Here is a 24,149-nt window from a genome sequence, read left to right on the forward strand (position 1 = left end):
GAAGTGCTTTATCCTAAAAATTTAAAGAAAATGGTGGAGAATTTTGACTACATTATGTCCCAAATGCCACATGAACTAGAAGGAGAAGAGGCCACTATAAATAGGGAGTCACCTGAACTAGATGTGCAGCTAGAGGTTGAGTTAGAAGAACAACAATCATCAACCTCAGCATGGATCCCTAAGGAAAATAAAAGACAAAAAATAATGCATATCCTGGAGAAGGTAGTGAGTAGAGATTTGCAAGTAATCCTAGGAAATGATGAGTATTTTTCTGAAATTAGGCAAAATTATCTATATCAAAGAGCTACTAAAGAAGGAAAGGCTTCTACTAATTTACAAATTGCAACTTCAGGACTGGATGATAGGCTCATCCAATCTGAAAAATTCATGGAGGATGATGATTTTATTAAATCATTAGAGTTTAAAAGTTTCTTGTATAAAATAAAGAAAAATGATCTCACTTTGAGCCTTATGCTAGGAGAAGACCCTAAGAAGAATAAAGAATTGGTGGACAAACTACTTGCATATGACCCTAAGACTGAAACAATGACCCCTGTTGAGGCTAGGGAGTTAGTACATAGGAGTGGTATGATTTTGATACCTAATTGGGATATCAAGAGAGATTTTGTCCTTGATCAGATGAGAAGATATGACAAAGATATTAGATATGAGGCTAGTGGTAGTGAGGGATTGAAGAGGGGGTCAAGTTTTAATGTAGATATAAAAACCCTAGTGGTTTGGAGTATTGCCCCTAATACAAAGAAGCCAAAAATGATGGATATACAAGAAACTGCCCAAGGTAATATGATTGTTTGGACATTGGACAATACTTCTAGAAGAGAAATTTCTAGCCTGGTCAATCATTTTGCACTCATGAATGAGGCCAAAGTTGAGAAAATTGAAGATAGGTTAGCTGCTATTTATAATGAATGTATAGATGTCCAAAAGTTGTATGAGGAGGAGCTTAAAATAAAGCATGTACAAAAGCAAAAGATAGAAGAGTTGGATGGGAAGATATAGAATTTAGAAGCAAAATAGTATCCCTCAAGGAACAACTCAAGGCAGCTTTAGAAGCAGAACATGCACCAAGGCAAGAAATAGAAGGAAGGCACACTATAGAAGCAGAGGCCCAAACAAAGGAGATATATATAGGGATAGCAATGCAAGTGCCTATGGTTAGTATGGAGACAGGAGCTTCCCAGTCTGACAGTACCACCAAGAAAAATGCTTTGATAAATGTATTAAATCATAGAATAAGCACTCTGAAAAGAATATCTCAAGATGCTTATAATGCATTTATCAATCTAAAATCTACAAAATAGGTATGTAAGGATGCAATTGGATGGCTTGAGCCTATTTTTCAACAATGGGGGCCATATATGCAATTCTTTGATAGGTTGATACCCCTGTTAGCCAAGAAGCTAGATCTCCTAGATAAAATTATCACTGTAAAGGAAGGTATCGATAAAGTGAAAGACTTATTGAAAATTTTCATAGGGAAGCTAGTAGTAATTCAAAGCAAAATGAAAGTGCTGACAAATGGTTTTTATTCTTTAATTCTTTCTGTTACGAATTCTGATGACAATATGAAGGATTTCAATGAATGGTCTAATTCTTTTGACCATATAGTAGACTTTCCATGAGTGGCACCCATTTTTTAGAATAATATTGATGAGTATGTTTTTAATGAACTAATTGATACCCTATTAAAAGTTGAAACTGAAATGAATAGGTTTTCCATAGAAGGAAGGGTAATTACTGATGCCAGGTGGTAGAAAACTTTTGATGAACTAACAACAATTAAGGAATGTGAATGGCCAACCAAAAGAGAAGTATTTGTCTAGGAATAAATTGTAGAAATCAAAGCTATACCAATAGGGAGCAGTTAAAGAAAAAGACAAAATTAAAGATCTTATGCAAGGCAATGTGAGGACCCGAGTTTTGTATAATTTTTAGTCTTTTGAGAGATTACAATCGGTCCAATAAGGTGTAGTTGTTTTGAGTTTATTTCCAGTTGTACTTTCTGATGATATATAGAAATAATAGAATCAGCAAGGTATTTTGGGCTTTCCAGTCTATTGGTCATTGTATTAGTCATCTAAAATGATAATACAAAAGGGTATTTACACTATATCCATGTTATCAATTTATGTCTCCATCTTATGGTTTTATCTACTTTGAAGTTATTTAAATAAGGTTTAAATTGACTGAATGCAATTTGGATGGGTTGTATGCTAATTTCATTATTGCTTTTAATTCAAAGAATTATAGAAATGCTTCAGTAAATCAATAGGTTTTATGAATTTATGAGAGATAAACTTCATAAGAATGGGAATGGGTGATTACAATTGATAAATTCATTTAGAAGTTATTTGAATTAGATCTCCCGCCAATAGTCAATTTTCTACCCAATGGATAAGGCATTGGTCACATAAGTCAGAAGTGAACAAGGATGAATTTTGCTGCTACATATCAAACCCATTATACAATCAAAATTATTTTCATTCCATTTTGTTCAAAGTTATAAATGTTGGTCACTACTCATTTATATCTATTCTCTGAATCTTAGGTAGTTGTTATTTTCTAGGAATATTTGTAAATCCTAGGAGAATTATGACTAGATCTACTAATAAGTGATGCATACAAGTTTGAGAATATTAATTGAAGTGAAGTGAATTGCTCATGTGTTAGTGGGTAATAGATGAGAATCAGAATGAAACTAAAATAATCTTTACATAGTAGTTTGCATTAGAATCATCCCTAGGTATATCCACCTTGGTTTAGTAGAGCCAAAAGAGTAGGAAACCATCCTTTGGTTTTGTTAAAGTTGGATCATAGTGGTTTATTCATGTAATTGCTATTAGGAATTGGCTAATCCTTAGATTGTATGAGTATTTTCACTGTGATATTGAGCATTGTGTTGCTCTGTATTTTGAAACACCAACAACATCAATACAATTCATGTCATACCTAATAATGAAAAATGTCCTTCCTTTATATTGAGTCCACAAAAAAATTCCTTGAGTTGTCTATTAGACCCTCTCAATTAATAAATATAGGACCACAATAAGAACATGTTACACTTAGTGATAACATTAATCTTCCACCTAGAAACTTGAATAACTTCACATAGACACATTATTATGATGAGAAAACTTAGCCATGTCATCACCAACACATATTCTTCATGTCCTCAACCTAGATCCTTAAAATATCAACTTTGTTAAGAGATATAACAAGTTTACTAGAACATGCCTCTGTAAACTTTATCTTAGAATGGACATCACCAAAACTTACATAACTTCTTACAAACTTATCATTTATTCTTTCGACATTGACTGTATCTACTAGATACTCAAAAGTGTCTCCCATAACCTTGGATATTTATAATACTCAACTAGCCATCTATACCAACTTGATCTTTCTGTTGTTCTTCTATCAAATACCATAGAAAAATTTCTATGTTGACATGAATGACAAACTCAATCATGAATGTAACATATCATCATAGTAACACATATACAATACTCCCCCATAGGAATATCATCAACATTAATTCTTGAAAAAGTCTCCTCCTTTGGAATTAATGACAGCATAGATGAAAATCATCTAGTTCCAAGAATACCCAAAAAAGAATGTTCATGTTTCTTTTCAAATCCTCTTCATTAATCATTCTCCCCCATTGATATACCTCAATGTGCTTTCTGTCAAACTATCATTCCATGTTTTACTTCTTTCAAACATACTATTTTTTATGCTATTTTTTATGTCAAACATTTCCCCCATTGACATCAATTTCAAAGGTTTCAGCAACCAACTTCTATGCATCAAACTTTTCAACAATTGATTCCTACTTAGCTCGAGTGTCCAAAGACATTATTCAAAACAACATTCAACAAGAGTCCTAGATGACTCTATCCATCACAAATAATCCCCCATATAGGAAACATCAACATTTAGTCTAGATGATGTAGGAGCATCCTGGGTTGCCTTGTAATCCTACACTTTTGTTCATTCTAGGCATTGCTATCGAGTTCCAATTATTATTAAGCACCAGTTTTTAGTTGTTGCTGAGTTCTTAGTAGGTGCTAAGTGATTCCTTTGGTTTTTGAATGATTCCTTTGGTTTCTAAGTTCTCCATGATTATTGAGTTCTTTGTAATTTTTGAATTCTCTTTGGATTTTGATCTTGTTTTGTTGTTGAGTGATTGTTTGGGTGCCGAGAGCCAATGTCTTGTGAAGTCTTTGTTTTGGAACTAACCTTGCTCGCATTTAATTTTGGTAGTTTTGGATGTGAACCAACTTGTGGCTATGCATACATTTAATATAAGGTTGAGTTTTGTGATAGGTAGACTTATGGTTGCATAAGTATTTAGGGAGGTCTAGGATTGAGTTTTAGAGGGGAAACTTAGAGGATCAAAATAAGGTGTTATGTGCTTGGAAGTGCAAACTTAAAGCTAGATCATTAATTTTGAAGTTGTATATTATAATTGGGCATAACCTAGAAGGCCTTATAATTGATCATGTATTCAAATTATTTGATGAATCAATAAAAGAGTTTTTCTCTTCTTCCTCCATTGGTTGCTCTTCTTTGTGTTGTGTTTCTATAGTGTTAACTCTTGTAGAGTGGTATGGATAGTTGGGTATGCCTTTGGACCTAGTTCTTTTTCCTTCTTCCTGTATGAAGTAGTATCAGAGTAGAGGTTCTTCTTTGTGGTGATTGGATCATGTAGAATCCTAAGTAAATTTGGTTGTAGGGTTGCAGATCTATGGAGCTGACCTATAAGTTGTAGAGAGTTATGATCTTGTAGGAACCTAATTTATATAGATGGTTCATGGAAGAGGAAATGGTGATAATGCAATATTGGATATATTGAGATAGATTGTAGCTAGATTAGATATTATGGAGATAGCCTAGAGGAGAGGAACATATCTTGATGATGCAAGTGATGATGAAGTAGTATCACCAAACCCTAATCTAGAACCTAAAGAGGATCAAGAAGAAGCAATGTTGTTGAGCGTGTTGTCTAAGGCAAGTTCAAAGCTTGCTATAGAAATTGTTCCTTATCATGGGAAAATAGATACCAATGTTGTGTTGGATTAGTTCTCTAAAATGGAAAGTTCTTAGAGTATGGGAACACTCTTGATAATAGGAAGGTGGAGATTGTAGTTACTAGGTTGAAAGGACATGCCTCACTATGGTGGGAGCATTTGCAAATTGATAGACAAATGAGGAGAAAGAAGAAGATTAGAACTTGGGTGAAGATAGTGAACAAGGTAAAGAATAAATTCCTTCTTATTGATTACTAGCTTAGCTTGTTGAGAAAGATGCAAAATTTGAGACAAAGAGACATGAGTGTAAAGGAGTATACAGAGGAATTCTATAGGTTGGACATCAGATCTGGACACGTGGATGATGATGTTGAGAAATTTGCAAGGTACATAAATGGGTTGAAATTTGGAATTCAAGATGAAATAAGTTTTTTGAAATTGGAAAGTGTGGAGGAAGCATACCAATATGCCTTGAAGGCTAAGGAGATCTTGACAAAGAAGCATGAACAAAGGCAAAGAGATAGAGGTGCTAGATTCTAGAGAGGTAGAGGTAGATCTTATGGAGAAGGTGGTAGATTTGATAATTTTGTGCAAGATAACAGAAAATCTAAATGGAAGAATGATGAAAAAGGCAAGACTAAGTGGAAAGGTGGAAATTCTTACCAAGTAGGTACTAGTTGTTACTAAGGAAGAGGTAATTCTTATTCTAGAGGTGGATTTTTTTGTAATTGTTTCAGATGTGGTAAAGAAGGGCATAGATCTTTTGAATGTAGATCCTCTAAAAGTAGGCAAGGTAACAAAAATATTATGATTCAAGGAGATGATGAGGGTTCACCTAGTGGACCTAAGGCTAGAGAAAATCTTATGCTAAGAAGAACCTTATGTGATAAAGGAAGTGATGAGGAACCTACTTTAAGAACTCTTTTCAAAATTAGATGTAAGATGGCTGGAAAATGCTGCAAGGTGATCGTTAATAGTAGAAGTTCTACACATTTGGCATTAGAAGAGCTAGTTACTAAGTTGCAGTTACAAAGGCTAAAGCGTCCAAAACACTATCATGTTTCATGGATCAAAGATGAGCATAAAATATTGGTAAGTGAGCAATGCCTTATGAAGTTCAAGATTGGACATTACTTTGATGAAGTTTTGGGTGATATTATGCCTATGGATTGTTGTCATATTTTTTTGGGTAGACCATGGCAATATGATAGTTATGATATACATGATTGAAGATTGAATCGATATACTCTTTGGGTGAATGAGAAGAAGCAAATATTGATGCCTTTCATTGAAAGTCCAAATGAGGTGAATTTTACTGCAATAAAAGTTTACATGGTTAATGGGAAACAATTTTAAAAAGAAATGAAAAGGAACCATGTTTGTTTTGCTATAATTCCTAGAGGACCGATTTTCGGTAGTAATGACCAAGTGATAGTAGAAACTAGTAGAAGCCGAGTACCAAAAGAAATTATAAAAATTTTGAACAAGTATAAAGAGATTTTTTCTAAGGATATTCTTAATAGTTTAATACCAGTGGGGAGTATAAGTCATTGTATGGATATGATTCCTAGAGCTAGTTTACCAAACAAAGCACCATATAGATTGACACCTATAGAGAATGAAGAACTTAATAGAAAAGTGTATGAGTTGTTGGAGAAATTTTTTATCAAAGAAAGTTTGATTCCATGTGGTATACCTATTGTATTGGCACCTAAAAACAATGGAGAATGGAGAATGTGTACTGATTCTAGAGCTATTAACAAGATCACAGTGAAATATAGGTTTCTTATGTCGAAGATGGATGACATAATGGATTGTTTGAGTGGAGAAAATTATTTTACAAAGATTGATTTAAAGAGTGGCTATCATCATATTAGAATCAGAGAAGGTGATGAATGGAAAACTGCTTTCAAGAAAAAAGATGGTTTATATGAATGGTTGGTTATGCCTTTTGGTTTGACTTATGCACCTGGTACTTTCATAAGATTGATGAATGAAATTCTAAAAAGATTTTTGGGTAAGTTTTTGATTTTTTACTTGGATGATATTTTGATATTTAATAAGACTAAGGAAGAACATCTTGAGCATATTAGACAAGTATTATAGAGATTGAAAGAGGAGAAGTTCATGATTAATTTGAAAAAAGTGTTCTTTTATGCAAGAGGAGATTGTGTATTTAGGATTTTTGATTTTAGCTGATGGATTGAAGATGGATTCTAAGAAGGTAAAAGAAATTTTGGAATGGCCTACACCTAATAATGTGGGTGAGGTAAGATAATTTCAAGGTTTGTCTAGTTTTTACATGAAGTTCGTAAGAGATTTTTGTTTTATTTGTAATGCTATGAATGAGATAATGAGGGGAGATAAAAAGGAATTCAAATGGACACATGGAGCTGATAAGTGTTGAGATGTTGAAACAAAAGGTTGTTGAGTGGCCTATTTTTTCTGTACCTAATTTCAATAAGGTATTTCAAGTTAAATGTGATGCTAGTGGTAATGCAATAGGAGCTGTACTAAGTGAAGAAGGTAAACCTGTTGCTTTCTTTAGTGAGAAGTTGAATGATGCTAGAAGGAATTATTCTATGTATGATCAAGAGTTTTATGATATTTTTCATATCTTGAAGAAATGGAGACATTATTTGACTACTAAGGAGTTTTCATTGTATACTAATCATAAAGCTTTACAATGCATGGGAAGTCAACATAAATTGAATCAAAGATATATGAAATGGGTTGAGTACTTGCAAAGTTTCACATTTGTGATCAAGCATAAGAGTGGAGTTACTAATAGATTTTTTGATGCATTGAGCAAAAGACATTTTTTATTGATGGAGATGAAGGTTGAAGCTCTTGATTTTGATGAAATGAAAGAGTTGTATGATACTGACCCTAATTTTTCTGAGGTGTTGAGAGAGTGCAGAGAACCAAATCTGATAGATCACATAAGTATGATGAATATTTCATTCAATAAGGTATGTTCTTCAAAGGTATTCAGATGTGTATTCCTAGAAGTTCTATGAGGTTGAATTTGATCAAGGAAAAGCATAGTGGTAAATTGGCCAGACATTTTGGAATTGACAAGATATTGAGTTTGTTGAAGGATAAGTATTATTGGCCACAAATGTATAAGGATGTTTTGAAATTTGTGAAGAGTTGTGGAGTTTGTCAAGTTACAAAAGGAGTAAGTTAGAATAATACTTTGTATACACTTATTCTTTCTGGAGAAACATTAGAGTGACATCAGCATGGATTTTGTTCTTGGATTGCCAAAAATAGTAAAGGGGTATGATTCTATATTTGTTTTTGTAGATAGATTTTCTAAGATGGCTCATTTTATACCATGTAAGAAGACATCAAATGCTGAGCATGTTGTTGAACTTTTCTTTAAAGAGATTGTGAGATTACATGGATTACCAAGAAGTATCATTTCTGACAAAGATAATAAGTTTTTTGGTTGTTTTTGGAAGACTTTGTTGAAGAAGATGGGTACTGAGTTGAAGTTTAGTTCTACATTTCATCCATAGATTGATGGATAGATAAAGGTTTTGAATAGAAGCTTGGGTAATTTGTTGAGATGTTTAGTGAGAGATAAGCCAAGTAATTGCGATAGTGTTAGCACAAGCTGAGTTTACATAAAATAATTTTTTGAATAGGAGTATAGGGAAGACACCTTTTGAGATTATTAATGGAATGTAGCCTAGAGGAGTATCAAATTTGAGAGATGTTACTAGTGAAGAAAAGAGAAGTGCTATAGGGGAAGCATTTGCTGATTTTATGAAATCTTTGCATAAGGAAGTGAAGTTGAGGTTGGAACAAAGTAATCAAAAGTATAAGGAGAATGCTAATAAGTCTAGAAGACATCATTCTTTTCAAGTTGGTGATAAGGTGAGGGTTCATTTGAAGAAAGGAAGATTTCCTATTGGGACATACAGTAAGCTAAAGATGAAGAAGTTTGGACCTTGTAAGATCTTGAAAAAGTTTGACAATGGAAATGCTTATGAAGTTGAGATACCTGATGACATGGATATATCTCCTATACTCAATGTTGTTCATTTGTATAAGTATCATGAGTTAGATGATAAAATTTTTGTGTCAAAAGATTATCCTAAGAAATAGATTGAAGAAATTGAACAGATATTGGATCAAAGAGTTGGCAAGAGCACAAGAGGAAATAATTACTATGAATATTTGGTGAAGTGGAAGAATAGACCTATTGAAGATGCCTCATGGATTTCTCAATCTGAGTTGGATCCAACTCAAATTGTGAAATCTCAATGATTCAGGACAATCATTTCTTCCAACAATGGGTGTCTGATGTAGAAGCATCCTAGATTGCCTTGTAATCCTACACTTTTGTTTATTTTTCCCATTGCTACCAAGTTTTAGTTATTGCTGAGTGTTAGTTTTTTAGTTGTTGTCAAGTTTTTAGTAAGTTTCAAGTGGTTCCTTTGGTTTTCAAATGTTTCCTTTTGTTTTTAAGTACTCCATGTTTTATGAGTTCTCTATGGTTGCTGAATTCTCTTTAGATACTGAGATCGTGTGGTTGTCAAGTGATCATTTGGGTCTCAAGTGCTAGTGTTTTGTGAAGTCTTTATTTGCCAATGTATTTTGTGTCTAGTTCTAGTTTGGGTCAACCTTACTCACATTTAATTTTGGGATAGGTAGTTAATTTTGGATGTGAGTTGACTCGTGGTTGTGCATACATTTAATATAAAATTTACTTTTGTGATAGGCCAACCTGTGTTCACACAAGTATTTAAGGAGGTCTAGGATTGAGTTTTAGAGGGGGAACTTAGAGGATCATAATAATGTGTTATATGCCTTGAAGTATGAACTTAAAGCTCAAATGTGAATCTAGAAGCTATATACTGTAATTGGTTGAAACTCAGAAGGCCTTATAGCTAGGCATGTATTTAAATGATTTGATGAATAAATAAAATTGTTTTTCTCTTCTTCCTCCATTGGTTTATCTTCTTTGTGTTGTGTTTTTGTTGTGTTAACTCTTGTAGGGTGGTATGGATAGTTGGGTGTGTCCTAGTTTTTTATCCTTCTTCCTATGTCACCATATAACAATTGTGCTCTATTATACTACACTGATGCACTCTTGCATCTTCTACTCTGATGTAGAAAGGGTCATAACCCCAAGCATACCTTGAAAATACTCAAAAGTCTATTTGGGAATAGGCTTAGTGAATATATCTACAATTTGCTCTTTAGTGCTCACATACTCCAATTTGATTTCCTTTTCTGCAACTTTCTCTCTCAACATATGATACTTAATAGAAATGTGCTTAGTCTTAGAATGCAACATTGGATTCATAGACATACTATGGTTTTTTTGTCACAATGTATAATGGCAGGTTCATTGATTTCTACCCTTATATCCTTTAGCATATACTTCATCCAAATGACTTGATTGCAATTATTTTTTGCTACAACATACTCTACTTCCATTGTACTTTGTGATGTATAATATTACTTCTTGTCTAACCAAGAAACCAATCTTCCTTTAAGAAAGAAGGCTCCACCACTAGTGCTCTTTCTATCATCCATACTGCTTGCCCAATCTACATCAGTATAAGCACTTAGAGTGAAATCATTAGATCTATCATACCACAATCTGAAATCAAATGCTCTATTTAGATATCATAGATCATAGATCTATAATTTTTCTATTCAATAGTAGGTGTCTCATCCTTTGTAGATAACTTGTGTCCAATTACTATAGGTGTTCCAATAGGTTTGCATGTTTCCAAACTAGACCTTTTGATTAAATCCTTCAAGTACTTAGTCTGAGAAATTAAGATTCCTTCTTAATTTTGTACAATCTAAAATCCTAGAAAATATTTCATCTCTCCTTTCATACTCATTTCAAAATTATTTTTTCATCTGCACAACAAAATTCTCACTTTCTTCATCATTTCCTCCAAATATGATGTCATCAACAAATATTACCAAAATCATCAAACCATCATTAGTTTCTTTCTAATACGGATTACTTTCTGCCATATCTTTTCTATATCCAAGCTTTGTTAAATGTTTGTCCAACCTTGCATACTAGGTTTTGGGTGCTTTCTTTAAGCTATACAATGCTTTCCTCAATCTGAAAACTATGTCCTTGTCATATGTCAAAGGACATCCTTCAGGATGCTCAATGTACATTTCTTCTTCAAGTTCTCCATTCAAAAATGTTGACTTGACATCCATCTGATACAATTTGAATTTCTTATATGCTGCATAGGCTAAGAATATTCTTATTGCTTCTATTCTAGCCACTAGAGCATAAGTCATTGTTGGAAATATAGATGGAGTAACTAAGAGTTGGGCAGGGGGGTGTTGAATCAGTTATCCCAAAAATGTCTAATAAAACTATTTACTACTATCACATGGTAAACATACTTAAAATGTTGTAACTCAGTAAATGCAATGTATGTTATACTTAATAGATCTTAATCATTCACAGTGATTAATATGCAAGCATAAAAGAAATAACATGAACACATGAGACACTAGATTAACATGGAAATCCAATATGAGAAAAACCATCAAGTAACTAGCTACTAATTTTCCCTCCTCTAAAGTGAGCCCTGTTTGGAGCCAACCTAGTTAAAGGTTACAAAACACACTATTAGGTGTGACCTTGTTAGAGTATTTAATCACCCTATTAGGAGTAGCCTTGCAAGAGTTCTTTAGAGCAATTCAATGGAACTATCACCTTGTTAGAGGATTTATAACTAGTTGTTAAACCAACTCTACTAAGAGATTTTGGAATCACTACTACAATGGTAAGAAAGTAACAATGAAATGACCTGAATGAGATACAACTAAAGTGTCGATTATAGATCTCTATTCTGCTTCACTCTAGATCCTTCTTGATCGAATATAACTTTTTTGCTCCTCAAGGATATCTAACCATCCTTCAAATTCTCTCACACTTTCCTCTTCAAACAATAAATACACTTGCATACTCACTCATTCACTAGAATCTCAACTTGACCTTTCATATATACCATACAAATTATCAAGTTGGCTCATTTACAAGTTACAATGACCAATAAACATTACCATAGTTAGATAGAATCAATACTTGAAATAATTAAACTTCAAATCCCAAATTAACAAAAATCCTTCATTGGTTGACCCTACTTGGTAAATACTAATCCTGAAATGATTTCTTGTGTTAACCAATAGAAGCTTAGTTAATATTGTGAGCTTGTAAAATGCTTTGGAAACTGAGGGAACTTGGTGAACACTAACTCTAACCAACTTTTCCTTCATTAACCATGAGAGCTCAAATAACACTACCACAATTTCCTTTGACATTCGAGTGAGCTCAATAGAAACTGTCTTCACAAAGTAATCTCCAGGAATGCTCGGTAGACAAGGAAAATCACCTTGTTGACCAAGTGAGCTTGATAAGCACTTTTCACCAACTGATATAACATTTGTGTAACATCAAAGACAACACACAATTGGACAATTGTATCCAATAGTCTCCTCCTAATCTATCCCTTCTTATTGTGAGTAACCTTTACATACCAATCTTTCTTTGTTTGTTACAGCTTTGCCTTGTTCATTCATCTTGTTTTTGAATACCCATTTAGTTCCTATCACATTCTTGTCTACTAGTCTAGGGACCAATTCCCATCTCTCATTCTTTACTATCTGATCCAATTCCTTTTTCATGGCTTGTTTCCATAATCATCTTTACATGCTTCATCTGCATTCTTAGGCTCAACTTGAGATATCAAGCATAGTTCTTTATTGACTCTATTTCTTGTCATCACACCTTTGTCTTTACTTCTAATGATCTACCTAGATGGGTGATTCTTTATCATATTCTTTCCTGAAGTGGGGGTTGCTATCTCAACTCTTGGCTCTATTAAAGGTTTTGAGATTTGTTCCTACCTTGTTTTTCCTTCATTCTAATAATCATTATTAGTCTCAAGAAATACCTCAACATTCTTTGGCTTAGTAACAACATCATCATCTGAATTGTAATCAACTATTCTCTCTTGTATCCTAAATTTGTCATCAATTCTCACATTTGCACTTTCCATAATAGTCTTAGTTCTCTGATTATTATATCTATAAGCCTTTCTTTTCAATGAATAACCAAGAAACATACTTTCATCACTTCTAGCATCAAACTTATCAATATCATCATCTCTTTTGATATAACACTTACTCCCAAAAAAAATTGAAATACTTAGCTATAGGTGAGTGACCAAACCATAGTTCATAAGGGGTCCTGTTTGTGTCTTTCTTAACTTGCACTATATTCATAGTGTAGACTATTGTATTTATAGCTTCTCTCCAAAACATCTTGGATGCATCATTTTCAGCTAACATAGCTCTTGTAGCTTTTGTAACTGGTGTGTTCCTTCTCTTTGCAACACCATTCTGTTCAAGGGTTCTTGGAGTTGATAAATGTTTTTTAATTCCATTTTCTTCACAAAACATGTTAAACTCATTTGAATTGAATTCTCATCCTCTATCTAATCTTAAACATTTAATATTCATACCAAATTCATTCTCAACAATATTCTTGAATATCTTAAACATATCAAATTACTCAAATTTCTTTTTAAGAAATGCAACCCACATCATTCTAGAAAAGTTAGCAAATAGAATCATAAATTAACTTTCACCATAGAATCCTTTAGCCTTTGTAGGATCACTAAGATCTATGTGTACAATCTCCAACTTTGTTGTAGTGGTAAACTTCTTGCTAGGAAAATAATTTATGTTATACTTTTCCAAAACACACTCCTTGCAAATTGTGTTAGTAGGCTTTACAATCTTTGGCAAATCTCTAACTGCAAACATTTTACTAGTCTTCACAATACTATCAAAGTTTATATGAAAAAATCTCTTATGCCATAACCAAATGTCATCTACATTTTCAACCAAATATGTCATTTAAATAGGATTCAACTAAAATACATTACCTCTAGATCTAGTTCCTATTCTAATTACTTTTCCATCTTGGTCTTTGATCATGCACGTCTTCTCAGTGAACTGCAACTGATAACCTTTGTCCACTAGTAGTCCAACACTCAAAATATTATACTTTAAACCATCAAATACATCCTCAGTGTTAGTTTTACCATCAAGACTTATAGATCCAATACCTTTAACTTGGCATCCTACATTATTTCCAACTCTAACAATGTGTCCATCCTGACTTTTGAAGTTAAAAAAAAATTCATATCACTATTCATATGATGTGAAAAACCACTGTCAATTATCTAATTATATTTCTTCTCAACCTATAAAACCAAAGCTACTTTCTCTAGACTTTCTTCTTTAATTGCCACAAATCCTATTTATCATCACCAACACTTACTGCTTGTTCATCAGAATCATTGTCTTCATTTGCATACAAACACTCTCTATCCTTTCTAGATTTTTAATTTCCCTTATACTTTTTCTCTTTTTTAGGACACTTAGATTCATAATGACCATATTCATCACAAGTCAAACATTTAAAGATTTTCTTACCTTCTTTTTCTCTTTTTACTAGAAGGGCTACTCCTTCAATCTTTTTGTCCTCCTCAGATATGTTGCTACTAGCAAAATCTCCTCTCACACTTGTGCTCCTTGATAGACTAGGTTGAATATTTAGGGAACTAAAAGTTGTCTCTATTTTGGTCAATTCTTTAGACTATCTAAGCTCATTCTCAATTTCTTCAAGTCTTCCAAGTAATGACTCCTTTATAAAATTTTTGGTACAAGATATCAACAACTGTATCATCTAAACTACTAAATTAAATGGTGGTGTTAGAGTCTTCAATATCTTTCATATGACCTCATCATCTTCTTTGGTTCCTCCTTGAGATTTGATACTTGCAGTAATTTCTGATATCCTACCTATATCTATTCTTATAGATTCATCTTCCATCATTTTAGTATTTTGAAATGCATAAATCTGACTTTCTAGCCTTAACTTTTTAGAATTTGCATCACCTTCAAAACTATTTTCCAAAGCTTTCCAAATCAAATGTGAAGTAGCAAGTGATTTTAACTTATTGTATTCAATTTTAGGAAGTGCAGTCAATAGTGCTTCTCTAGCTCTCATGTCACACATAAAAATATATCTTTCTGCCTTGGTATAGGTTTCCAAATCCTTTTTAGCAATGATTATCTTCAGTAATTTTTTCAAGATCCAATATCTTGAACCCATACACAACAAATGTGTCTTTATCTTTTCCTTCCAGCTGTCATAATTTGATCCATCAAAATTTGGACTATATTTCCTAAAAAAATTTCTCATGGATCTCCTAGATTTATTAAACTATATCTTCAAGGACTTGATGCTCTGATACCAATTGTTAGAAACAATAGTCCACCAAGATAACTGAGAGATGGGGTGAATCAGTTATGCGATAATAAAAACATATATCTTCTTTAAAAAAACTTAACCATTCAACCAAAGTAAAAAAGAAAAACCATAATAATATTCACATAGAAAATTACACCAGATATGTTGACTAGGGAAACCCTTGATCAAAAGGAAAACCCTAGTGGGAATGATACCCACAAGATGATGTACTATAAATATTCCTTGTTAGAGGATGGACCCTATTAGGAGTCTATTATAACATTTAGTACATAGAGTCCCTATTAGGAGACTTTGAATCCTTGTTAGGAGATTCCAACCCTATTAGGAGTTGTTCCAACCTTGTTAAGACTTGTAGTACAATGTATGCAAGAAGAGCCCATAGCCCAAACATGCAATTTCAATTGCAAGAAGAGCTCACTGCTCAAACATGCATTTTACTATTATGTTCTTCTTTCCTCTATTCTACCAACCAACCAATCATGGTCAGACATTTTAGACCAAGCCACAAACCTCTTAACCAAATATCAAACCTTGGATCACTTGGAAAAACCTCAGCAATGAAGTTTCCTTCACTTCTGCACTGCTCTGCTCAACTTCGCATTCCACTCTCTCTGCTTACAATCACTTCACATCAATACAATTCATGTCAAACTTGATAAAGGAAAATTTCCTTCCTTTATATCAAGTCCTCAAAAAAATTCCCTAAGTGGGTTGTTAGACCTTTTCAATTCATTATTATAGGACCACACTAAGAAATTGTTACTGTTGATCTCAAATTGGTTTTGACAATTTAGTGCCAACACACTTAAGACATTTACTTAGCTTATGTCAAACTAGTAATGCATGTTGAGTATAATATGTAAATACAAGATTGTGCCAAGTTGCAATAAGTATCAAGACACTCATGTGTTGAGTGAATAGTAGATGCTAAGTAGTTTAGGTGCTGAGTCAAAAATAAAATTACAATATGTGTCGAGCATCAGTAACTTCAAGTGTTGAGTAAAATAGATTGGAAATATTTTTTTGTAATGGCACAAAGAACTATGTAAACCATTTTCAAGATGACATAAGGTTAGATTTTGATCCTTTAAAGATAAGGATGAATCTATATGTAGAATCCCTATGTGTTTGCATGCATCCAATCAAAAAATAGGAATGATTAAGCAACAAAAATGGATGAATCTCAGCCATAGATTCATACCTAACCCTAAGCCACCAAAGTCTTTATAAGAAAGATGAAGCCCTAACAATAAGTATGAATCAAGTGAGAGGTAATGTTTCCATGAGGTAACAAAAGGGTGAATGATTGAATTTTTTCACAAAGCATGCAAGGTGACTTAGCAATGAGAGTGAATTGGAAAATTTGTCAGAGGAGAAAAAAGAATAGATTGATACAACAATTTTTATATTAGATCAAAGAGGATCAAGAAGGACACTATACAAATTTGATCTTTAAACAGGCAACTAGAGCTAATCAGAAGATCTATGCTGAAACACTCGAATAGGTGATTTTAATTAAATATCCTAGGCAGAGTACTCCTAACAAGCTGTTGTAAATCCTTTAACAAGGTGAAATTCCAAGTGGATGTTCTGAAGTCATTTAGCCAGGCATACTTCTAACAAGGTGTTGAAATCCTCTAATAGGGTGGGAATTAACAGTCTTTGTAAGCCTTTAATAGGGCAGGCCTTTCATAGGGTAGATCATGTTTCAGTAGATCATGTTTCATGGTCAAACCATTGTAACCTTAATTGGATACACTTTATTTTTTTAGTAGTGAAGATTTGTGGTTGTCATCCCCACCCTAGTTTTACCTTCTCTTTGGAGGGTTTTTGGGTAATCATATCTAGTATTAAGTGTGTGTGTTCAATTGCTTACATGTTTTAGATGCATTTACTTTTCATTTTATTTTTAGTTCATATATTACACGCATCTAATGAATGGTGAAAACTTTAATAGCTGAAGTTTGAACTTTTGATTCCCACCCCCACCAAACCACCCCCCCCCCCCCACTCTCAGAAGTATATGTTTCCTATTTGTAATTCCAACAATTGGTATCAGAGCTGAATTCTCAAAAGAAGAAGCATTGTAGCTTAGAGGAAATATCCTGAAATGGAAGTCTACAAATTGGGAAATACCATTGAGAACTAGGAGATCAAAATACATCTTATACTAAATCAACCGAATGAAGCTAGAGATGCTTTGAAGAGTTCTCTAAAAAGAAGGAAAGAGATTGCCATAGCAAAAAATGACACACAATACAAAGAGATTGACACCACAAAGCTATTTGCAAATGGTAAATCTAATGAATTTGATGTGACAATTGCAAATCTAATGGAAAAGAATAGAGTATAAGCTAAAGAAATCAAAAATCTCAAGTTGGAGTAAGAATCACAAGCTATACTGCTATGTGAGGTGATTGAAAAAAAGAAAGCTATAGAAGACAAGGCCATGATTGAAGGGGACAAAAGAATTTTGGCAAATAGATTGGAAGAAATGAGTTGAGTGTCAAGGACATTGAGATAACTATATTAAAGTTGTAGAATGACCTGAAAAGAAAAGGAATTTGTTGAAAGTTTCAATAAGCCAAATTAAGCCATAAAGTACTTTGAGAAATTATTGAAATCCCCTAGATCTAATAGAGATACATCAAGATTGTGCTACACAAGCACTAAAGAAGGAGAATCATCCAAAGCTAATGAGGAAAGGAACAACAAAGGTAAGAATTCCAAACCTACTTGTCATCATTGTGGAAAGAAAGGGCATACCTCTAATGTGTGTAGGAGAAAGAATATAAATTAGAATGTTAAGCCTAAGAACATGGTCCACTGTCATAAGTGCAATAAACAAGGTCATGAGGCACATGAATGTAGAACTCGAACCATGCATGCACCAAAATTTGAAGGATATTGCTACAACTGTCAAAAGTATGGACTTAGAGCCTTTGAATGTAGATCCAAGTCCACATGGTCATCAAGCAAGCCAATAAAGATAAGAAGCTCTAGAAATTCTTATAATTGGGATTACAATACAAGGTATAGCTATGACTATTGTTAGGAATATGGACATGTACCTAAAAATTGCATTAAGACTCAGTTTAGTGGTAACTACAAGAGGTGGTTGAGTCAAACATGTTTTAGCTATTTGAAGACTTATCCACATCAGTAAACATTGTCTAACTAGGTCCAAGGCATCAAGTTGTGAATTTGATAAAGGTAAAGGCAAGGTAGATATTGAACACATCAAGAATGAGATGAATAAGACATGGAAGAAGAAAGATGGTTGTAGTACATAAAATGGAGAAGGGATCACTTCACCCAATGGGTCAAGTGGTCACACCTCATCAAACTAAGCAAATAAGAGGTATGTGGGACTGATACTTCAAGTGTTACATTATACATCAATTCCAAAAGAAGTAAGTACTAAAAGGGATTACATTAGCATGAATAAAGATGCAAGAATTTGTGAAAATTCAAGATAAGTCTTCAAGTTCTCATGTGTTGTTGAGCATGAAAATTTCTCTATGTATGTCAAGTGAAATACTAGTTAGTCTCGAGCTATCAACTGAGGCCAAACCTATAGTAGCTACTAAGTGATGGTCATATTAGTAGATGTTGAGTAAAATAGAAATTATAGTGATGTCAAGTTTATAGTTGTACAAGACTTTAGCATTAAATGCAAAGTTTTGAAAGGTATAAGGTTGATTTTCACTCATTTTTTGTCATTTCAAATTTGAGCAATTACAAGGAGAGAAGAAGGCAACTTTGAAACCAAGTTTCAAGAATTTTCCTAGATTCTAGTGATGATCCAACATCAATTCATCTAATTTAAAAGGTATTCTTGATAAGCTGAGTCACACAGTTTGAAATTTGTATAAACCCTAGCTTGTCAAATGGCATCCAGTTCAAGAAATGTAGAGAGTCAAGAAGTTTTAAATGTTCAATTAGTTAGCAATGAAGTGAATCAACCAGATTTTAGATCAATTCTAGATGTTGCATGCAAACAAGACCCGTCAAGCACACTTTCCATGATTCCCCCAAAAGTCATAATGGTCCAAGACGTCAAAAAATGCTATAATTGCAAGATACGTGGAATAGGAGACATGGAAATTAGGAAAGCTTATGAAAAATAATGTGAAAACAACATTCTAAAAGAATAATTTAAGATTTTTGAAAGGAAAGGTTTGACCTGTGCCCTAGATTTTCCTACAGTGTTCAAAATAGAATGGATCAAGATAGTGTTGACCAGAAAACATGATGGATGCTTATGGCTGGAAGATGGTCTCATCAAAATTTCAAAGAGAGTTTATAAAGTAATTGGTTTTCCAACCCTAGATCAGTTAAAGACTTTGCTAAGTGACTCAAAGGAGGTCATTGAGAAAAACACAGAAGTAAAGTGGAACAAACATGGAATGACTATTGATACTATCATAGACCCACTACTTGACTTTTCCATAAGGGTAATTTCTCATAAATTTTACCAATAAAGGAGACTAAACAGTGTTCCCTACATTGTAGTAGATGTGGGCTACAAAATTGTAAAGAGAAATCACACCTATGATCTAGCTGAACTACAATTGCAAAAAATAATGGAGAACCTTGGTGCCATTAGAAAAACCAAGAGTGCACAGTGTAAGTTTGGAGCAATCCTTTTTTGAATATTTTTCTATGTTCAAAACACATTCCATCTTTTAACAAGGTGAGTTGGAAGACAAAAAAATTAGTTGCAGTTCAAGTCAATGATTATATTGAGCAAATGGGAGATAACTTTGAGACTATCATGACCAGCTATTTTGAAGCCTTCAAGAAGTCTATGAAATAGAGGATGAGAATACTAGTTTCTTTGGTTGAATAGTATTTCAATGACATAAACTTTCTTGTTGATATTGATTATACATATGTACAGGTTTTCATACATAGGGTAAGATGGCTAAGACCCTTAGGCTATGAGATTAATGTTGATGAAGCCTTAGTTTCCATCGCAACACTTCTTGCTGAAGAAGTTGATAAATCAGCTAATTTTTTTGGAAACTATTATGTTATGAAGTCCAAAGTTGAGATGGAATTGAAGAAAACCTCCACATTAAAGAAGAAAGACAAATTGGTGAAGAAAATAAAGACCCAATTTGGTGAAGGTACAGGTGAAGAAGAAGATGATGATGAAGAGAATGAAGAGGAAGATCAAAAACAAGCTCAAGAACCTCTTACATTAACCTAAGGATTGGGAGAAGATAAGTATGAAGAAGGGATAGAAGGTGCCAAGGAAGCAAAGGAAGCACTAGTACAAGAAGAACCTAAGAAGAGAAAGGCCAAGGCACATATTATGGCAAAGACAAAGGCAAAGAAGATTGCTAAGCCAAGGTAGCAAAGCTAATAATGCCAACAACTAGGTCAATCACATGGGCCACCACACAAAAGACCAAAGAAAAGGCCAAGGCTACAAAATAAGAAGGCCCAAAGAAAAAGAAACAAAGAAGGAAATACATTGCATAGCCAGGAACTGATGATGGGAGGACATAATCAAAGGATACAAGCCAATTTACAATGGTAAATCATCCACCAGAATCTGATCTTGAGAATATATGTGAGAATGTTAGAAATAATGTAGATTTGACTGATTTGAAAAGTATTAATTTTTAAAAACTTAGTAGATAAGAGTAGGATTTGATTGAAGAATTAATATATGAAATGATGTCTAAATTCAAGAACACCCCACTTGAATTAGACAACAAAGGAATTATATGCTATTGTTGAAAATAAATGGCATTATTTTTTAAACCTAGAGAAACAAATTAAAGAATCCACACTAACCTAGGTAATGCCAAAATTGTCAAAAGGGTAGATTATCAAGGCTAACAAGAAATATGGTGGAAGGTTTGCACCAAGATATAGCTTATTCAGCTTTCTTTAGAAAAATATTAAAGATGTTCTGAAGAAATCCACACAAATGTGGAAATTGATTTATGGATTGACAACTGTTAAAGAAGGAGAAGAAGATCCATTTGAGGGAAGAAATAATGGTGATGATAACAATGATAAGGAGGATGACAAGGAGGATGACAAGGAGGATGACAAAGAAAATGATAATAATAAGGAGGAGACACAAAAGAAAAATGAAGACATGGCTACAACTACAGAGTAGAAGGAAGAATAGAGTGTGCAAGACACACAAATGCCAACTATGAGCCCTCCTCATGACACTAGAATACCTGTAAATACCATAACTATTAAGGATGTTCTTGATTGTTTAGCTCAGAACATCAATCCTTTAATTGTAGAAGATCTAAAGAAGATTCTTGACCAATCTACAATACAAGCAAGATTATGTGAAATCCAATATTGGTCAATGTATATGAGCTTTAGAAGGTAGTAAGTGACATCACAAGGGATAAGGTGAATACACAAGAACCACCTTTTGCCATCCCTTCAGCTACTAGTGCTCAACCTTTAATTCCAACATTAATAGACATATCTACTAAGGTTGACACAAGTGCCAAAGAAGACACAATTGAGTAGGGGTAGACTGCCAAGAAGAGGAAAAGGAGACAACAACAAAGAAAATAGGATAGATAGATACATCTATACTTGTAGTACAACCATAAGATGCAAGTCCAATCATTCTGATTGACCAAAGTATATTTGAAGAGAGTGAGGATACACCAAAAGAAAAGGAGCAAGAAGCTATTCAAGAATTGGTAACATTACCAACATCAAGCACTCCTAAAAAAATCCTTTAGAAGCCAAGCATAGAGGCTATACCACTAAAAATTTCAGCACTAGGCTCATGCTCTACAAAAGTTGACAAGGTAACTCACTATGGTGATGTAACTTTAGATGAATAAATAGTGATACCTCAGTTTGATTATGAAACAATGGCACTAGAACAAATAAACATGTTGTAACAAGCTTTAGAAAAGAAAAAACGCCAAGAAATACTTAGAAAGGAATTTAGGCAAAGGCAAGCATTACAAGACATCAAGGAAATCTTCTTAGATGCATTCAACCTATGTACACTTGAAGAATCAAAGCCTCTGTTGGAATAATTGTCAAAAAATTTTGAGAAGGTCAATAATTAAGATATTGACACAAGTAAAAAAATTCTTGAGTGGTCAAAGAAGAAATTCTAGAGTAAAGTAAATGAGAAAATATCTGGTGAGATTGCACTTTCTCAAGTTGCACTAACCACAAAGGTTGAAGATGTGAAGAAGGTATTGGAGAATATTTTCTCATTGTATACTAAACTATGTGACCCAACACTAAATTCACTCAAGAGACAAGACATAGAATTCTAAGTTTGGAGAGAAATCTCTATCAGGTATAAAACTACCTCAAAACCCAGCTCAAAGTGAGAAGCATTTTCACACATTGCTTTAATCACAAAGTTAGCTAGCTATGTTAATAGTAGAAGAGGCTAATATAAGAGCCAAGATGACACAAATTCAAGCCTCCCTCACCCCACATATGAAAATACTCCATAACGAGCTAGGATATGCAAAAAATTTGTTAAAGAAGGATCCTCATCTTTCTACATTAGATGGACTAGTTCACCTAGCAGCCTAGTTGGCAATCCAAATTAAGTCACTAGATGTTGCATGTGACAATTGGGATGTAGCTCTAAAGATAATTATGGAGGTCCAAAAATCCTTTTTGGAAAAATACACCCTAAGTGTATAGACCCTTTGACATAAGTATCAAAAAGGGGGAAGTAAAAGAATAAAAAGGGGAGAGAAAGAAAAGAGTAAGGGGGAGATAAACCAAAGGGGGAGCAAATAGAATAAACAAAGTAGATAAAAAGAAAAGAGAATAATGAAAGGGGGAGAGACACAAATTGAATCAAAAAAAGAGATGAGGAAGCATGAACAAAGGGGTAGCTAAATTAGTTTTTGACCCTAGTGATATACATTTTGAGGAACACAATGCAGAAACTAAAATAGATAGAGAAAATATCAACTAAAGATAGAGCATTAGTTGCAAATACATTGAAGGAAAAGAGTATCAATTAGAAGAGACAAACCCACACAGAATGGAGAATAGATTTTTTATACAAATCAAGCACATTAACTCAAGGGGAGTTATAAATTTTGAGGTATATAGGTTATTGCAAAATTTTGAAAATTTTGAAGTTTTGTATATAAGTTGAATTGTGAATATATTATACTCAAGAAGATTAGATTGATCATGTATAGTTAAGTGCTTTTGACACTCATATCAAAGGGGGATACTGTTGATCTTATATTGGTCTTGGCAATTGAGTGTCAACACACTTAAGACATTTACTTAGTTTATGCCAAACTAGTAATGCATGTCGAGTATAATATGTAAATAAAAGATTGTGTCGAGTTGCAATAAGTGCCAAGTCACTCATGTATCAAGCAGTTCATGTGGCAAGTGAGCAATAGATGTTGAGTAGTTCAAGTGCTAAGTTAGGAATATAATTACAATATGTGTCCAGCATCAGTAACTTCAAGTGTCGAGTAACATAGATTGGACATATTTGTTTTTGATTGCACAAACAACTATGTAAACCATTTTCAAGCCAAAATAAGGTTAGATTTTGATTCTTTAAAGATAAGGATGAATCTATTTGTAGAATCCTTATGTTTTTGCATGCAACCAATTAGAAAATAGGAAGGATTAAGTGGCAAAAAAAGGATGAATCTCATCCATAGATTCATACCTAACCCTAAGCCAATAAAGTCTTTATAAGGAAGATGAAGCTCCAACAATAAGTATGAATCAACCAAGAGGTAATGTTA

The sequence above is a fragment of the Cupressus sempervirens genome, chromosome 7, assembly GCF_028749045.1.
Source record: "Cupressus sempervirens isolate cs-2001-9-10 chromosome 7, ASM2874904v1, whole genome shotgun sequence".
Lineage (NCBI taxonomy): Eukaryota > Viridiplantae > Streptophyta > Pinopsida > Cupressales > Cupressaceae > Cupressus > Cupressus sempervirens.